This window comes from Dermacentor andersoni, chromosome 7 (genome assembly GCF_023375885.2).
Source record: "Dermacentor andersoni chromosome 7, qqDerAnde1_hic_scaffold, whole genome shotgun sequence".
Lineage (NCBI taxonomy): Eukaryota > Metazoa > Arthropoda > Arachnida > Ixodida > Ixodidae > Dermacentor > Dermacentor andersoni.
Genome location: NC_092820.1, coordinates 117,589,991 through 117,608,437, shown reverse-complemented (window position 1 = coordinate 117,608,437; position 18,447 = coordinate 117,589,991). Strand labels below are relative to the sequence as shown.

At 46.5% G+C, this 18,447-nt stretch overlaps 1 long non-coding RNA gene across 1 annotated transcript in view; it reads right to left on the bottom strand.

Annotated features, from left to right (window-relative positions):
* Window positions 1–18,116, bottom strand: part of LOC126533938 (uncharacterized) — a 40,356-nt gene extending 22,240 nt beyond the window's left edge. The window contains exon 1 of the long non-coding RNA XR_007600139.3: window positions 17,775–18,116. This is a non-coding gene — a long non-coding RNA (uncharacterized lncRNA). The remainder of the gene's footprint in view (window positions 1–17,774) is intronic.
* Between the last annotated feature and the right edge of the window lie 331 nt (window positions 18,117–18,447).

Genomic DNA, 18,447 nt, shown 5'->3' with positions numbered 1-18,447 from the left:
GTGTTGGCGGCGAGGGATGAACCACTTTGCCGATTTCTTCTCGAATGACATCCGTAAGAACCGCGGCACTGGGAGGTGTCGGAGCCGATGCATAGGACTTCTGCAGTTCTTCTCGAACAATTTGTCGTATTAGCTCGGTAAGTGACTCCCTGTCATCATTTGCAGGTACGAGAGAGCATGCAGCAGTCATGGTGGTCTGGCGTTCATACTGCGAGAGCCGCTGCCGAAGCATACGTTCCATGACTGTTGCCTCACGAACGAACTGAGAGACTGTTGTGGGAGGATTACGCACGAGGCCCGCGAAAAGCTGTTCCTTTACGCCTCGCATTAACAGACGCACCCTCTTGTCTTCTGGCATTAGTGGGTCGGCCCGACGGAACAATCGCGTCATGTCTTCGACGAACATGGCGACGGTTTCGTTTGGCATTTGGAACCTCGAAGACAGTGCCTGTTCGGCTCTTTCTTTTCTTTCGGGAGTGCAGAAGGCTTCGCATAGCAGTCGGTAAAACTCCTGCCAGCTGGTAAATGAGGCTTCGTGGTTCTCGTACCATACTCTCGCCGCGTCTAAAAGGGAAACGTAGACGTTCTTCAACTTACGGCGATCGTCCCAGTCGTTAAAGGCGGTGACCCGGTCGAAATGGTCCAACCAGTCTTCAACGTCCTCAAAGGCGTCGCCATGGAACGGGTTAGGCGTGCGAGGCGCGTTGAGAATGCATGGTACGGCAGCATTTGGGATCCCCTCGGTTTGGCTTGCGGTAGTTGTTGACATCTTCCTCACGGAGCTTGCCAGGGGACCGTATTGCGGTGGAAGACCTTGGAGGCGACGGCTGCTTCGATAGATTTCTGCCGTCTCCGAGGTACTGGCGTCGGTAGCTTCTGGTTCAGGACCCGTAGGCATACGATGGATGTGTACCCAGCACCTCCACCAGTTTGTCACGAGAGAAAAAGCCAGTCAGTCAGTTCTAAGCGAACAGCCGTTTACAGTTCGTGTTTGCAGCAGCTACCACGCACACTTCTTCCTCGACCTCTAGCGTAACTAGTGCGTGCCAATATATAGGAAGACCAGTTTTTCCAATAGACCTATTAGGAGCTGATTGTTCAATGTTTTGGAGAAATTCGACCATTTCCTCAATGATTTTGGAAAACTCTGCTTTGCTGTAGTCGCGAATGTACTTTATTGAACGTTGGAGCGAAGGAATTGAAATGGCGAGGTCGAACAACACTAACATATTATCGCTAACACCGTCGGTGTATGATAATGTCTGAATTAGGCCCGGATTTGACACAGGGACAACATTAAAGGGTGTTACTAACACGAGTTAGTATTCAAACAGTTTGAGTGAGGTTTAAAGAATCAGCAGCTCTTGCCCGCATTTCCATTCTTTAACGCTGCAAGCCCGGTACTTCCAAGTCACGAACGGCATGCGCGTTATCAGCATGACAGAGCATTCTCGACAGGAAATTAACGAGCGCAGCGTTTTCAAGAAAGAAAACACGGACAAAACAGATGATTATTGTGTGGTAAATATACACTCCGAAAGGTTTAAACTTTACTTAGAGGGTACATAGTTTCGCTTTAATAAGAAAAAATATGGGAACACAAACTACAAGTTAAGAATATTCTCATGCCAAGGTTTCTAGAAGAAAATTCGTTCAGGCAAACAGAAGTCAACCAGAAGCATTTATTCCAGTTAGGGGGAAGTTTCTTTGCCCTGCCTTTCTTACCTTTCCGAACTTACCTTGCAAACTGGTACAGTCCGCATGACTGTACCAGCTGTCCTGCACCGGGATAACAGGCAGCACGAATGATTTAACACCACCAAAACCAAGTGCATGTTGCGTAGAGTCAAGCTTCGAAACCAACTGTCATATAGAGCCCCTGATATTCTATAAGTAATTAAAAGCATTTAGTAGACCTCTAATTGTCTTTTTTCTTTTTTGCCGGAAAGCTAATTAGGTGGTCGTGGAGAATGTAGGGGCTTGTCCAAATCTGAAAAGTACGGGCGGTTTCTCAAGAAGGTTCAAAGCATTTGTCTTATTCGCGAGAACTGATGTATGCTTTTTTAAAGCTTAGTACTTTATAGCTGTAACACCGCGTAAATAAAGGACCACGTTCTTAAGCTGGTACGTCCACGTGTTTATTCATAATGTTGCTAGAACAAAAGTATGCTTCACCTTGATTTCCTTGCACAACTTAGGAACGTGTTACATATGCTATGGGACCACTTATTGTGGCTAAATATTCATTTTTATCTTCCCGGACGCGCTCAAGTTCAAAGTATGTGGTTTTATACCAACCTGAAGTTGTTTATAGAAAAAAACAATTTGCGAGAAAAATATTTATACACATAATGCTCTGTAGACTTGGCCACATTAGTTACGCGCGTCATTTTTCGCACATCACTCCTTATAAACAACAGAATAACAATTCACCCAGTCTTACTAATAAAGGGTTCCTGAAACGACTTTGACGATTTTGTACAAACCTACTGATTCGCTAGAGTAGGTCCTTCTGATCATTATTTGATGTATCTAAGAGCTCCACGTAAATCCTGTAAGTTATTTTAGGGTTATAAAAATCTACATCACTGCCGATGGCAACACACCGCTTGGCTGAATTTTGAGCTGCCCGAGCCATTTGATGTAAATTGCCCTAATGACGTTAACAAATTAAATTATGGGGTTCTTGCGCGTCAAAATAACTCTCTGATAATGAGGCACGCACCCTAATGACGCTAGTAGGGCAAGCCATCCGATGGATGCCCAGGGTGCTTCAGCGATAATTTTTCCAAATTTATGGTGAACAAAGGTTCGTAATAGTTGGAATTTTAGTTCATCTGTTTCTCTAAAAAGAAAGTAACAGAAAGAGAATGCTGAAAAAGAATTTCTCACTGCACTTAAGCACTTCCGGCGCACAGCTGTTAAAACATAATAATAATAATATTTGGGGTTTTACGTGCCAAAACCACTTTCTGATTATGAGGCACGCCGTAGTGGAGGACTCCGGAAATTTTGACCACCTGGGGTTCTTTAACGTGCACCTAAATCTAAGCACACGGGTGTTTTCGCATTTCGCCCACATCGAAATGCGGCCGCCGTGGCCGGGATTCGATCCCGCGACCTCGTGCTCAGCAGCCCAACACCATAGCCACTGAGCAACCACGGCGGGTTCTGTTAAAACATGCTTCGTGTTGACGAAGGCTCAGCGGTCAGTGATGGTCTTAGTCTTTTCGCCAGCACCATGATTCGCCTTTGTTGTGTTGTGGGATGCAAACGTAGTGACTGGCCATATGTAATGCTGCAACATCGTGTCCTTCTGCAAGGCAGTAGACGAGCGGAGTGGATGCAGTGCATCGGACTGTCCTATCCGATTGGCGTCAGGATTTGCTTGTTTGCGGCCTCCACACCGTCACTTTACACTCGAAGATTACTACCACAACAGCGTTTCTCGAGTCCGGTATTCAGGTGAACGCGAACGCAAGGGAATAGGGCCTGGCCGTTTAACCGTGTCGTTTCACGGGATAAGCAGAAGCGGAAAGGTGAATGGTGTGCACGGTGCAGCCACCTGGTGGCACAGTGCTCAACCAAACACAGCAGCAGTAACGAAGTGCATTCTTCTTTTCTGCTTGTGTAAATATTTCGCAGGAGTGCAATCGATAGCACGTTGTTTTTGTAAATGTTTAAGACGTTTTACACTTGGTTAGAGTAATAATAGCTCTTTGTTTGGCTGGTTAAGCTCTGCGCCACCAGGTGGCTGGACCGTGTAGACAGATCAGGCTGCTGACGTACAGCCAACCGCGAAAGGTTACGGGACGCAGGATGTGCCCATAAGCTGAATTCGCGCGAAGCGTGGTGACACAGCCTCGAAATAAATGTTCCAGCATGTACTAGCCTTCACCACCTACACAGTGATTCATTAAATACGAAGTGTCATGCCTTAACAGTGCAGGAATTCACATTTGAAGGGGAAACTACATTCCGTAAACGTTTGCTGTGGAATGTACGTCTACGCTAAAGTTCCTTGATAACTTCGAGATTATGCCTCCACCGTTCTGTCGAAATTCCCAGCTCGCCTGTGGTTACCGGAATACCAGACACGTTCGGCGCTGCGGCAGAATTTTCTCAACCCAAGCTGCTTCGATAGATCTCGCTTGGGGTCGACTGCGAAGCAGTTGGCAGAGAGGTTGGAGAGGCTTCCCGCGTTCGCTCCTATAAAACCGGAAGGAGAAGACACGACGTGCCATCATGACGCAGAGCCAGTGAAGGTGGAGCTTAGCCCCAATTTTTTGGCGAGGGAGTTGAGGAGGAAATGCATGGCTATGGAGGAGGGTAACTTTTAATCGCCCGCAGCTATCTCAATAGGAGATGCTTCGCACATATCTTAGTGCGAATTATGAAATACTGCTGTACCCTATGCGTCTACAATATTTGTGTGCAGCTTTTAAGGAGCTCTGTAGACCATTTGGCAGACTACATTGTGTGAAAAGCATATTGAAATCTCTCCAAGCCATGAAAGATACCTATTGCAGTGGTCAAGTGTTTGCCCGCCTGAAGATGAAAATTGCATAAGAAAACGTAAACTTTCTGGCTGTAGTGCAGCAATTGCTCATTGTATTCTCTTTGAATACATTGGCTAATTTTTCTTCTGCCGTTGACTGGTAGAACACAGGGATCAACCTTCTGAAGCTGTAAGAGTTGTTCCTTGATATTGGTGGAAAATGTGAAGATGCCGCGATGAAATATGCGTAAAGAGCGCAACAGTTGTAGCTGTATTTTTAGTATGACGGTGACATCATAAGAACAATCCTTTGGCGAACGACTTGTACGCTTATTCTAGAAACCTTAATTTAGTTCTTCCTACGATTTACACAATTCAGTGGTATTCTGTTCTGGCGAAAATGAAAGAACCTTTCGGTATACCATTACATAGATGTACCATGAACTCTCAGGATTTCCAACACAAGTAGAAAGAAGCAGAAAAGTTATTTTCTGTCAAAGAATAACTAAATACAAAAAATGTGCGCAATAACCCATCGGGAAACGGTGCCACGCACAAGGGCAAGGCATGTGCAAAAATATGTAAATAAAGGAAATAGTCTTACGCCAAAACAAAATTATCAACGCTTCCACTACCAGTAAATGGGGGTAAGCGAGGATTGTGGTGAGTGCGCCTGACCTTCGTCAGGGAGTAAGTAACCCACAGGTAAGGGATAGAGCCGGCCGCCGACTCCCTCCGCTCAGGATCTTCTTCTCATTGCTATCGGATTGCCCAGGCTGGGGTGGCTCTAAAGGTTGAATCAGCGCGCCAGCGGCGATTCCTTTCACGGGAGCTGTCGCCGCCGCTCGTCGATAGCTTCCTGTTCCTTGGGGTAACACACAGCGCGTAGCCATCCCATCCGTTTTCTGAGAATGAAGCGAACGGAAACGAAGCCGGTGCAATGCACGAAACACTTTCTTGCCCTTACACTCCCCGGTAGAAGCGAAACGGCGCTGATTAATTGTGCTCGTAGCGTGAGCGCGCGCCTATGCAGCTGGAATCCTTGCTAATGAATCACGCTCCGCCGCTGGCGCAGCTGTCAACTCATCAAACCAACCTTTATTGCAGCTGCTGTGCTCTGGGAGCAACTGGGCTATTGCGTGACCAGATTGCCACCGAAACTGGTGAGCCAACAGAAGCTTCGCCTGAAAATTTGTAGCTATACATGCATTTCGGCCAAACGTTAAAAATATGCAAAGGATACGTAGCTCGACAAAACCAAGCTGATCTTTTATGCCGTCACTTGGAGATACTCGCATTGTTTTTGCATTCCGCCGCATTACATAATTAGTCTTAATTATTTAATGAACTTCTCAAGTATTAAAATTAGATGAAAACGGTCAGCGAGAAAATTGTAGAACAACATGAAAAACTCCTCATACAGCTTTCTGTTTGTCATTACGTACTATAAGAAGTATTTTTTTCGAGCGTAGACGGAGCCCGCGAATACACGCAAAGTCCCTCGAATGGCCAGTCGCGAGGCAATTTTGCATGTATTCGCGGGCTTTTTTCACGATCAGAAAAACACTTTTATGCAGCATGCATGGAGCAGCAGAATACGGTATCGGCAGTTGTCCATGTTACTCTACAGTTTTATCACTCACACTTTTTATCTAATTATGATATTTGAATTGGTAATTAGTTAACTAGGACTTATGTAAATAGGCAGAATTCAAAGATTATCTGGGCACTGCCAAGTGACGGTACAAAACGTTATCTTGGTTCTATCCAGGTACGTCGCATATGATTATTTTTATAGTTTGGCCCAAGTGAAGTGACACGCCTAGTATATGCATATATACATAGTACGCAATGCATGGTCCTAGGGAATGCGAAATATTTAACTGGTGATTGCCTTAACAAACTGATGAAATGGTAAATTTCGAATGTTAGAGTGCAGCCGCTGCGAGATTTAAGTGGATCTAGACAAAGCTACATTTAAACTTTTGCATAGGTAATATAGCGTTTATAGCTGTTATATTAGGAGAAGGAAAATTCCTGGCATTTGATACTCTATCAAGTTTAGTATATTACAAAGAGGAAGAAAGTTTGGAGCTAACAGTAGTGTAAAATAGTTTAAGGCTTTCTGCATATAGCCTCTATACTAGAAAACAGAGATTCAAGGAGTAAAGTTTAGAAGTGGGGGCGAGGTGCTTGTAACCCCAGTAAATAAACCGAAAATATTTTTTGGACAGGTTGGAGTTTTTTACATCTGATTTAAAATATCAATTTCAACTGACACAGCCTTGTTCCAAGAGCTTTATAAGTGAGAAATTTTAATTCTTTAGAGGCTGAGCCCGGTGAACGCTTTAGGTAACTTTGACATGCTACTTTAGAACAGGTTTCTTCAATATGTTTGAACCATGCCAAATCGTTTGTGAAGAGAACGCCATGGTACTTATATTGAGAAACTTTTCTCAGAGGAATGCCATTGAAACAGTAAGGATGACACAATTGCGTAGAACGTGTCCATAACCGGTTTGCGAAAGTTAATGTTCACCGGCTACTCGTTACACCAAGTACAAAAGTTGGCAAATTCTCTGTTCAGATCAACATAATCTTCATGACTGGCAATTGGGTGACAGGTAACGCAGTCATCAGCTTAAAGACGAATTTTAGGTGATAGTACGTTGTCAGGAGGTTGATTTACGCACAGGACTTAGAGAAGCGGGCCTAAAACTGAACCGTGCGGAACGCCAGAGGTAATGGTTGCTGTGAGCAATTTGGCAGAGTTGAAACAGACGTATTCTGACTTATCTTAGAGAAACTAGATATACACGTGCCTAGCCTAGAGATATTTCAAATTCTATGTATTTTATTGAAAAGTTGTTAATGTACAACTGTGTACATTTGAAAAGTCAACAAATGTGTGTGCCTTTGGAAAAGTCAACAAATGTGGCATTAGTGTGAAGGCCTAGGCCTGGTTCATGGCAGACGTCATGAACGAATCCAGACGTTTCCGTTATGACGCTGAGGCGACTGCGAAATCCATGCTGGTAGACTGTTAAAATATTGCGGGCTCCGAGTTCCATCAGGGCCGTCGGCAGGCCCGTAGTGAAGCCATTTGGCGACGCTACGGCTCGCAAGATGGAGTGCTCTACACAGACGCAGCCAGACACCCTCGGTGCGACCTCATGACCGCAGTGGTAGCGGATCACAACGGAGGACTGATAGAATATACAACAATCACGGCTGGCCGAGTGGTGGAAGCGGAGGAAACCGCGATTGCCATGGCCATGCATGCGGAAGCGAATACCGTCATCAGTGACAGCAAGCAGGCCATCGGCAATTTCGTCCGTGGTAGAATTTGCAAACAGGCGTACCATGTCCTCACACGACGCCCCTAAGCGGCTTGTAAACCCTCGTGTGGACCCCCACTCACGCGGCTGTGCCCGGCAACGCGTCGGCTCACAGTTTGGCTTGAGATCTCGTGCGCCGAGCCTCGTCCGCGGATGCGGACGGCGTGAATGAGGAGGAGAGACACGAGGAACCCTGCGAGACTTATGAAATAGCTCATCGGTATCGCTTGAGGCGTCGCGCGCTGCCACCACCGGCCAAGCAACTCAACAAAACGCAAGCGGTCGCGTTTCGGCGACTTCAGACAAATACATACCCACACCCAAAATACACTAACAAAATCACAGGGGGCAGGGAAAGCGACAAATGTAGGCTCTATTCAGAAACAGGAACACTAACACACATAATGTGGGAATGCACCTCGCTCCCGTTCTCTCATCCCCCCGTCAGCAGCGAGACTGACTGGACAGCCTGGCTCAGTTCCGGGGACGTCGACCGACAACTTGAACTGGTGGACTGGGCGGAAAAGGCCAAGCAGGCCCAGGGCCTTACTTGAGCCCTAACCTTGAGCCACGTCCCTCTTTACCCTTCCCCCTTCTAATAAAGTTTATCACCACCACCACCAAGGAACACAATGATATTGTAACAGATACGAAAGGCACGGACAAGAGAAAAGAAGAGAAGACGAAGAGGACGAAGAGTTGGAGAGGCCGAGCTACGCTAGTATCACGCTACGATCATCATCCATCGCCTGTAAATATAAACATTTCTTCGCAACTCTTCGTAACAGTTGTGGTGGAAGCTGCGGGGTAATCGACACCCGAAGACGGAGGCTGAACCAGAACTTCTTCGACGGAGCCGTCGCATTGCTGGACTCCCACCGTATCTACCGGAGTTGAATATGTCCCACGACGCAGACGAACAACGGCCCATTCCAACAGCTGCGCCGACAAGTTCCGTTCTACAACTGAGAGATGCGCGTCCCTTCGTCGGAAGATTGGACGAAGACGTCGAGGAATGGCTCATCCATTATTACCGGGTGAGTGCCGCCAACAAGTGGAACAGTGCTTCTCAGCTTTCGAACGTCGTGTTCTTTCTAACGGATACTGCGTTGCTGTGGTTCGACAATAACGAGGAAACGTTCACAACAAGGGGAAGATTCGTTTCTGACATCAAAGAGCGATTCGGCGACTCCGCGACGAAAAAGAAAATGGCAGAACAGACCCTACTGCAACGTGCGCAAATGCCAGGCGACCCTGCACGACCTACATAGAGGAGCTAATAAAACTGTGTAGGATGGTGGACTCTGGAATGTCTGAGGAAGATAAAGTCGGGCACATCCTCAAAGGAATTGCCGAAGACGTTTATAATTTCCTCATTGCAAAAGACAACCTGGTTTACGTCACTGACATCATTCGGCACTGTCGTACTTTCGAGCAGCTGAAAACGAGGCCCATCACGCCGAAGTTTGGCAGGCTAGCCAATGTGACGACAGTTGCAAGCGTGGACAGCAACCAGTCTCTCGATCTTGCATCAACAATCCAACAAATAGTTCGGGAAGAGCTCAGCCTGCACGCGCAAGTGACACATTCAGGCACTCATAGCTTCCGCCTACCACGAGATTTCGAGCCAAACGTGGCATCCTTCTCCCCGTATCCTGCGGCGAGGGGCACCAAGGATAATGAACTCGCGCCCCGACAGCAGCCACGTCTCTACGACAGAGGCGCTACTTATGACGCTCGGCCACAACGAGAGCAGCCGCGTTTTTACCCCCGAGGCCCTGTGACCTCTCTCAGGCCGCGACAAGAAGAGCACCGACCCTATTACCACGACTTGACTCATGAACGATATAACGAATTTCAGTGAGGCGCAGAGGCACGTTATCCACATGACTACGAACTTTCTCGCCGCCCGAAGCAGCCTAGCATCTGTTTCGAGGAAGATGCTGTAAACCGCGACCCTCCCGTGTGCTACAACCGCAGTTCCATAGGCCATATAGCACGGTATTGTTGCCAAGGCCATCAATCACGAAGGACACCACCGATGTTCTCGCCAAGCTGAACCCGTACTTCGTATGACTTGCGGACGACCGATTCCCTTCCGATGGACCACTTCCCACACAAGACCAGACGCAGCGATTCGCCAAGTTCTGAGCGGAGTTTGACGCCACCAAATAATCGTCCCCGTCGCTCTCCGTACCCTCGGCGCCGTTCCTCGTCACCGCCACCGGGAAACTAGCGTCCGCGGCCAATGGAGATGTGGTCGCAGGACGGTCTTTGCCAGAAATGCCTCTGCCTGTTGTGATGCTCAAAAACAAAGTGAATGTCTCGATTGACGGAATACCGACCATGTCGTTAGTTGATACTGGGGCGACTGTGTCTGTGATGAGCCTCGCTTTCAAAAACCGTCTAGGCCACAAAGTTATGTTTTCTTGGAACGACGGTATTACCTTTCGTAGAGTGGGCGGCGAGTGGCTTCATCCCCTTGGTGTTTGTGCTGTGAGTGTTTCGTTGGCTGGGAAAGTTTCTGTGTCGGAATTCCTTGTTCTTGCTCGTTGTTCGCACGATGTTATTCTCGGTATTGATTTTCTTCAACAGTGCGGCGCTTCCGTGGACTGTGGTTGTGGCGAAATATCAGTGAACGAGTTAAATATATCAGCAGATTCCGAACAAAGTTCGCGTGGCGAAGATAGGGACACAGACACACTCAGTGTTCTTGATGAAGTGATTGCACCATCGTGGTGCCTGACGCCCGTTGATGTTTCTGCAACTACTGTTGACCCTGATCGTGTTCACCTTGCAGTTAGGCCTCTCCGCATAAACTGGGCTAAAAAAGATATACTTGTGCCCTGCTCTGTCGTGTGCATGACGAAAGGAGTCGCCACATTGTGGGCACTGAACTGCTCCGCCACGCCGGTTGTCCTTCCTCGCGGTATGAAAATCACTCTCTTCGATGAAGCCGCAAGTAACTCAATGGCGGCCCTAACTACGGACGTCTCTACAGCTTGCTCTCCTTGCCATAATGGCCATTTTGAAGAGCTAACGCTTGGCATGATCAGCAAGGCTCTCGGTACGTCGGAACGGCAAGCACTGGTACATGTTCTTGCCAGGCATGAGGCTACATTCGACTTCACGCATGCAGATGCACCGGTTCATTTACCGTCGTCCCGCGCTCGTCACAGAATAGATACCGGCTCCGCACACCCCATCCGCCAGAAGCCCTACCGATTGTCATCCTCCGAGCGAAAAGTTATTGCAGAACAAGTCAAGGAGATGATGAACAAAGGTGTCGTTCAAGAGTCGTCTAGTCCATGGGCAGCCGCAGTAATCCTGGTCCGAAAAAAAAAGATGGCTCCTGGAGATTGTGCGTGGATTACAGACATCTAAACGCAGTGACGAGCAAGGATGTCTATCCACTACCGCGAATAGATGACGTCATTGATTGCTTACACGCTGCTTCTTACTTCTCAACACTTTATTTGTGATCGGGGTATTAGCAAATACCTATGGACCCTGCCGACAAGAAAAAGACCGCTTTCGTGACTCCAGATGGCCTATTCGAATTTAATGTTATGCCTTTTGGCCTTTGCGATGCACCTGCCACCTTCGAAAGATTCATGGATACAGTACTACGAGGTCTGAAGTGGGAGATATGCGTGTGTTACCTCGATGATGTTATAATCTTTGGTCGCACGTTTGAAGAACATAATGAACGCCTCAGCCTTGTTCTCGACTGCATTGAGAAAGCTGGACTGGTTCTAAACTAAAAAAATGTCGCGAAAGTCAAACACTGGTCCTGGGATACTTAGTTGACAAGGATGGCGTCAGACCCGATCCTCGTAAGATTGAAGCAGTGAGCTCCTTCAAGACACCACAATCAGCACGAGAACTTCGCTCATTCGTTGGCCTTTGTTCATATTTTCGTCGTTTTGTTCCCAGGTTTGCCGACATCGTTTACCCGTTGACAAGTATTTTGCGACAGAATGCGTCCTTCAATTGGACACCAGAGTGTGACGCATCATTCTCTCAACTGAAGTTTATACTAACGTCAGCACTGCTCTTGCGTAACTTCGATCAATCTTACCCGACTGAAGTTCACACTGATGCTAATGGAATTGCGATAGGAGCAGTGCTTGTACAACGTCACAGTGGCGCAGAACATGTTGTCCCATATGCCAGCCGTTGCCTGAGCAAATCTGAACTAAGTTATACGGTTACGGAACAGGAATGCCTGGCAGCTGTTTTCGCCATACAGAAGTGTCGGTGTTATCTTTACGGTAAACCATTCAAGATTATCACCGACCATCACTCTTTATGCTGGCTGGTCGGTTTGTGTGATCCCTCTGGTCGCCTCGCACGTTGGGCGCTGCGCCTCCAGGAATACGGCTTTGTGGGGTCGTACAAGAGTGGCCGTCGTCACGCTGACGCAGAGTGCCTCTCTCGGATTCCTCTTGCGGCTACCGACTGCGATGGTCAAAATTTTGATGAGTGCCTCGCTGCTGTTACTTCTACGTTCCCTGACGCGCAGACTATCAGCGAGAACAACGGAGTGATGTTACCATCGGTCCGCTTTTTGTCGCCGCCCGTACTCCTCAAGGCAGCGGTCGCTTTACTGTCCGTGATAAATCACTCTACAAAACTAATTATTCCGGGGATGGAGCGCGTTTTTTGCTTGTTGTCCCGGAGAGCCTTCGCTCCGACGTTCTATGCGCCATGCATGACGATTTGACATCCGGCCATTTTGGTTTTGTACGAACGCTACACAGCACTCAGGAGCGCGTGTACTGGCCCAAGATGTGCGAAACAACCAAGCGCTATGTCGGTAGTTGTGAAACGTGCCAACGTCACAAGTGACCGACCACCGCTGCCCCGGGTCCCCTTCAGCCATTGACACCGCCCAACACGTCGTTCGAGCAAGTAGGCATTGACCTTTTGGGTCCATTCCGGTTATCTAACAACAAGAACCCTTTGATAATTGTCTGCGTAGACCATCTTACGCGGTATGCAGAAACTGTAGCCATACCATCTTCCACCGCCGCTTGCGTGGCGGTCTTCCTGTTGCGTTCCGTGGTCCTTCGTCATGGCCCACTGCGTGTCATCATCAGCGACCGTAGTCGCCAGTTCACGGCTGATGCCATTGAAGAGTTACTTCGTTTCTGCACTTCACAGTTCCGTCATTCCACGCCGTATCATCCACAGACCAATGGCCTCGTTGAAAGGACGAACAGAACGCTGACCAACATGCTTTCCATGTACGTCTCCTCCAATCATAAGAACTGGGACGACGTGCTGCCCTTCATCACTTACGCATACAGCACGGCGAGACACGAAACCACGAACTATAGCCCATTTTTTCTCCTTTATGCAAGGTTGCCGCGAAGCCCTCTCGACACTTTCTTACCCTTCGTTCTGCACAGTGACGATTCTGTATCGAAGACTTTATGTCTCGCCGAAGAAGCCCGTCGAATAGCTCGTCTTCGTACTCTGGCCTCGCAAAGTCGTTCGAAAAAGCGATACGACGTCCGTCACGTACATGTATCATTGGAAAAAGGTGACTTGGTCCTTCTTTGGACACCGCAACGCAAGCGTGGATTGTGCCAAAAGTTCTTGTCACAATATTCAGGCCCATTTGTAGTTGAGGACCACCTGAGCGAACTCACTTACGTCAGCTTGCGTACTGTGCAACTGTTGGCGGTCAAGCAGAACTCAGCTGACTCATATTGCTCGCCTGAAGCCTTTCTACCCTGCTTGTGCATCCTGATTCGCCCCACGGGCTTCGTCTGCTTGCGGGGAAATGTAACAGATACGAAAGGCACGGACAAGAGGAAAGAAGAGAAGATGAAGAGGACCAAGAGTTGGAGAGGCCGAGCTGCGCTACTATCACGCTACGATCATCATCCATCGCCTGTAAATAAAATCATTTCTTCGCAACTCTTCGTAACAATATGGTTTTAAATGGCATGTCCTAAATGTTTACTACAACTACAGGTTAAAAAAATTGGTTGTAGTTGGATAGGCCTTGTTCGCTCCCTGACTTGTGCGAAGGAATGACTTTCGCAACTTGCCATGCTGCTGGAACGGTACTCGTTTGCAAGGATTTATTAAATATCATTCTAAGAAACCTGCTGGATCAGAAATGATGCCATACGAAAACGTAGTTATACACGTTATAAGAACGACAACTTGTCTTGGAACCTAAATTTATAACCATGTTTAAGACACCTGGCGTAGCTACACATAAGTCAATACCAGGGAGCCGTGATTCTGAGGGATTTTGGAGTGGTCTGCAGATTAGACTGATTGCCAATACGAGTTGAAATCAGTTCCAATGACGTGAGGTTCGTTAGTGGAAACATCTGTTATTATGAAGCATTGAGCTATTGTTATACCAGGGGAAATCACACCCAATTTCTTTAGGATCTGATTGTATCGAACTAGGTAAAGTAATGGCATAGAGGAAATCTCTGGCTGGTATAGTTTTCAGTCGATGTTCATTCTTCATCGCCCGAAATCACGTGGCTACAAGAAAGTCACCAGTGCCTCTTTGTGGGCTAAGTCTAGTAAGGCGGCGAGAAAGGTGAAGGATATCTCTAGTCATCCATGATACGTTGACATTTTTTTCTTGGTTTAGCATGTGCATACGGCAGTGTTGAACAACCAAACCAAAATATTCACATCGCCATTGACACTGCGGCGTTAAAAAGTGCGAAAGAATGGCAAGAAAGTTATTAATAGACTGGTTATCAGCTTGTGTGAAGTCATAAATAGTGCGAGGAACAAATTTACTTGAGCAACAGGAACAGTTATAAAAACTAGTACAGCTTTGTTATCAGAAATTTCATCGAGAACGCCACACACATAGCCATCTTCAAGATTTCGACTAAGGAGTAAAAGCTCTAGAATAAAGGGGCCTTTGGTATTTTTGGTAAGACTTTGTTTTAAATTACACAAGAGGGAACTATTTATTAGTTCTTTTCAGATTGAAGAATCGCAGCCAGTAATAGATTGAGACTGCTGCTAAACGCATGTCATATTAGAAGCGCCATTAAAGTTACAATAAAGCAACACTAAACGAAAATTAAAAGTTGGCACGACATGTGTAATGCTCGTAATCAGTACAGCTGCTTAACATTTAAACCCGGATGTCGATATATTAGACCAATAACAACAGAGCAGTTGCCAAGTGACACTTGACACCACACAAATTCTACATGATTAGGAGCCCATAGAATCGAAAAGGTAAGATCGGACCACAAAAAAATAGCCTCGCTGCCACCTCTTTTGTTTGTTCTCTCGCAGCGCACAACGGTAAGCCTGGTCGGTACCTCCAACATTGCAAATGGCAGTGTGTAACATGTCGGTAACCCCGGTAACCCCGATAATATTATCATTATCGGTAACCCCGATAATATGAGGAGTATTAGAAGTGGTCACAGAGGCAAAGTCATGAAACAAATTAGCTGGGCTTCTGGAAATCACATCGTCAATTTTAAGGTTATCATGCCGCACTTTCTGCGTCACTATGTAACGTCCGAAGCGAATCCGGGGGAAATATAAGAAAAATGAGTTCAAGCCGCATTAAGGTCATTAATTTTGTTATCCCATTAATACCACATGTTGTTGATGAACACGGGACCAAACTTTACACGCAAACGTAACCATTTTTGCTGTGGGAGGCAGCGTCATCCCACGATTTCTTGCGAAAGGATCACGTACGGGCGGAAAATTCTTCACCAATACGCATGTCCGTGTATATTTGTGACCATTCCTGAATACTTCAATCTTATCGCGAAAGTCAAGCAAATTAACAATGATAGAACTTGAATGACCGTGCTGCAGTCTTCCAATTCTCTGGCGTCTTTCAATCTTGGGAAAACAGATCTGTAGTTTTTCTGCGAAAAACGGTGCGCTGATGCTTAGCAGTAAACTATTGGTTTCTTCAGGTTGTTCAGAAAGTCAGAAGAAGATCGGATTACTTCTAGGCAAATGTAGGTCATCATTCTTGTCTCTAAATTTGTTAACCGTGTTACTTTAGGACAAGAATACATTAGAAGGCTACGCAGAGGGAATAACACCACTTTGTTAAAAAGACAGAGAAGAATCAAGAGAAGTCATCTTAGTAACCAGGGCAGTCACTTTGATTTCATTACTCGAGGAATTTGTTTCTTCAGCAGCCGCTTATGTCATCAGAGAATTAACCTTCTAAGTAAACGAATCCACAGCGGCGTCAAAAGTACTATGTTAGGAGACAAGGATTCGAGCGAAGCAACCCCAGATTGCAAGTCTAGAAGTCGAGAATCGATGCTCTGAAGAAGATCATTTATATATAAATATCTATATGGTGATATCATAAGAAGCCAACTAACGCTAACATCAAAGACAACATAGGGAAAATTACTTGTGCGTAATAAATGAAATACAGAAACGACAAAATAGTGGAGATGAAAGTGGATCACAAAACAACTTGCCGCAGGTGCGAAACCATCCCACAACCTTCGCATTACGCATGTGATGCTCTACCAATTGAAGTACCTCGGCGCGTTACCCTATCCACTTTCTTGGGTATTTATGTTTTCTAGTAGAACTCTGAGAGCGTAGTCCCTGTCCAGTTCTCGCTGAAAGAAGAATTCCGACGTGCATGCGGTTTTGAAACGACAATTTTTTACAAGTTGGTATATAAGAGGCAAATATTAGTACTGGAGGCATCTTCAGGCGGACACTGATAACGCGCATTTCGTTTAATCTCTTGAGGAAAAACTTGACGCCGAATAGCTACGAGATCCTGCAAGAAGGAGCTCTAGAGAATATATAGTCCATTTTAAATCCACCCTTGGAGCAGGGCGTTTATATTTGAAAAAAAAAATCCAGAGTTCTCTTCTCGCAACCGTATGCTGGAAAACTGAAAGTGCTGACGTGAAAGTGCTGAAAGTGAAATTCATGTAAGCAAGTGCGATGCTACAAAAGGTGGCGACCTTGGTCACTAGTTTCTTGCTGGAAATCGCAGGATTGCACTAGAATGATCGTGACTTCAAATGTTTGATTGCAGCATGCAGTTGCTTGATATTTTTGGGCCGGGTGCTCAATAATTTCGCTGACCAGTCCATTGCATTGACCTATGTTACTGTTTGCGTGAATAAGATTTTTTTTTTTAATTGAGTAGCCCGAATGTAGAATTGGTGCTAGTCAGTATGGACCCCGCATAATATCGGAATACGCATTCAACGAAATGCCGGGTGCTTGGTTGTGGAATAAGGTGGTGTAGCTTAGTATGGGACTAAAATATATCCTTGTTGCTTGGAGCTTCTCACATACATTTGCTGTTCACACCAATTTTTCTTTACCTTGGCATAGCCCCTATCCGAGAACGTAGATACTATAACAAAATACCGCACCGCATTCATGAAACACTGGGTTAAGTCTCTTTGAAGTTTTCTTTCAGTTTTATATTTAACAATCACACTAATCTCGTGGTATAATGGCATGCGCAATAAATGTTTTAATAATAAATCTTACGTAAAAATAATAGTGCGATAGATATTTCATTAGTAGAAAATTCAACCGCAGCGTATCTTCAAGGCGGAACATAGTACAGGGAGGACGTAGGTGGGATGACTTGTGGCAGTCACAGAAATGCTTCTAATTTGTAAGAAGAATGACGCTTCTTGAGAGAGAGAGATTTAAGGAAGGGGGAAAGGCAGGGATGTTAACCAGAGGGGAAGATCCGGTTTGGTACCCTACGCTGGGGAAAGAGGGGAGGGGGAGGTAAAGAGATAACAATGTAGAGATGAAGACAGGAGCACAGACATACAATCACAGTTGGTCACTGTTGCCGCACACTGTCACCGCTCAGCACAGTAGCACTTGCAGCACTATGAACAACTGTTCATGCTACAGCCGCTTGTCCAATTCTGTAGCCCTTAAATAAAAACTGAGATGCTTACCACATCGTACGTTCGTGGTGGAGCCGGGCATGCAGCATAACCTCGATCCCGAGCTACAGCCGACAGATCGACAGTTTGTCTCGTCTGGGACAAAAAAAAAAAAGAAAAGAAAGCACCGCCTAAGCACTCCGTACAGATGGTTAGCGAAGCTGAAACGGGCGAGCCCGGTGTTTATCACTGGGTTAATCCCAATGGTTCATTAAACAACAGTTTCGTAGGCTGCCGGATCCTCGGTACGCAGCTGCTGCTTGCGCTTGGCTGCACGAACATCTTCTTGTGCGCGGGCTGCAGAATTGACACGGCGTAGACGAGCTCTTTCACGGTTCTGCTCGCTGCGCTTCTGATCGAAACTGCCTGCTCCTTAGGAGTACGTATGACTTATAGCGTACACATTTCGGAGCCGGAGAGAAACTGCTGCGAACGCAGTCGGCTGCGACAGGGAGTAACGGCGTTACTACTGGCGCAGGCAATCGCGTGCTTCCATTATTCTCCTTTCTTTTCGCGTATGTGCATGGGTTGCGCCGCAGGAGTTTGCGGCGTACATGCGACAGACGGACAGACGATGCGGCTAGCCATATATACCTTCGCTGTAATAAGATTTGTAGTTAGGAGACTGTGCTAATAATGACTACCGCCACGTAAATACAGTAAGGATATTTTCTTGTGGACCATG